At 51.3% G+C, this 1,381-nt stretch overlaps 1 non-coding gene across 1 annotated transcript; it reads right to left on the bottom strand.

Moving 5' to 3' along the window:
* Nucleotides 1–754: 754 nt before the first annotated feature.
* TRNAQ-CUG (transfer RNA glutamine (anticodon CUG)) lies at nucleotides 755–826 on the bottom strand. Its single transcript has one exon. It is a non-coding gene; the product is annotated as a tRNA-Gln (tRNA).
* Nucleotides 827–1,381: the final 555 nt, after the last annotated feature.

Here is a 1,381-nt window from a genome sequence, read left to right as displayed (position 1 = left end):
CAGCAACCTCTAGTTTCCGCAGAATCCCTGGCCCAGATTCTTTTTCGACTGAGTTTTGGGCGAGAGGAGACGATTTCTCCAGGCTCTTGTACAAAGTTTCGGACAACTGCGTCCCCTAGTGGCCTCAATGGAGTCGTAGAAGCTCGGGGCTCTTCTGGAGGCTGGCAGGAAAGGATTGGAGGAAAATGAAATACACCCAGTCTAGTGCTCGAACCTATGACCTGGAGATTATGTCTCATCACCCGAAGGCTGAGTTATAGTTGAATTTTTTTCTACTCGTGCAGAAATAGGAGTATCGGTGCAATCACAAGATGTCCCAGGTAAAAGAAATGTCGAGATCTAGGACTTGGTGGCTCAACTTCTGCCCTTTTTAACCCCCTGAGGTCCAGGGTCGCTGGACTCAGCGAAGCCGGCCGGGGCCTCGAATGCCCAGCGGCGGGCAGCGGTGCACTGGGCCAGACCCGGCTCGGGAACGCCGAAGTGCCTGCAATTTCCTTAGGGACCCAGACCCTCTGAGAACTTGGTTTCTGGGACCCCTACACCTGGGGAGGAGACGAGAGGACGCGGCTGCGAGGCGCCAACCGCCGCGGGGAGCAGGAGGGAAGAAAGGCCCTGGACTGGCCGAGGCTCCGCTCCATCCCAGGAGGAGAAACCGCGGCGGAGGCGGGAAGGTATGTCCCATTGGCTGTGTTTTTGAGACAAAAGTTTGGTTTGGAGAATTCCTGTCTTGGCAGGCAGAGTAAAAGATAGGGAAAGGTCCCACCGAGACTTGAACTCGGATCGCTGGATTCAGAGTCCAGAGTGCTCACCATTACACCATGGAACCAACCGTACCAATGCCTCATCTGACTCACTTGCAAGTGTAGAAGTGCTTTCTCAGCCTCCCTCGTTCCCAGGGATTTGTTCCCTCTGGTATTTCTTCTCCTGCTCAGACAGGACCCGAGTGTGGTTAATCTGCAACGGGAGGAGTCGCCCCTGACTGGCTTTCTCTCTGCGGGTCTCTTCAGGTTTGTTATCTCCGGAAACGAGATAAAGTACATTTTAGGATTAGGGACACAGAAGAACTTCTTAGGCCTTCAGCGAATCCACTTGCTCTCAGTTTACTAGAGTTTCCTACCTTAAGATAAAATTCCTGCCCCCGCCCCTCCCCAAAATAAATAAAAATGTTTCCTTTTCTTTGCATTTGTCCTCTTCCCATTGCTCAGGGAGCGCTGATGATCTTGTCAAAACAGAATTTGGGATTTACTGAGATACCACGCGCACACACACACACACACACACACACACACACACACTTTACATAACTCTTACTCCTTAATAGTAGGATTGCATACCAGATTAAACAAGATTTCTGGCACAGTCATGCTTACGATATCACGTA

This window comes from Elephas maximus, chromosome 3 (assembly GCF_024166365.1).
Source record: "Elephas maximus indicus isolate mEleMax1 chromosome 3, mEleMax1 primary haplotype, whole genome shotgun sequence".
Classification (NCBI taxonomy): domain Eukaryota; kingdom Metazoa; phylum Chordata; class Mammalia; order Proboscidea; family Elephantidae; genus Elephas; species Elephas maximus.
Note: the sequence above shows the minus strand (reverse complement) of the source record. Positions and strands in the feature narration are given on the sequence as shown.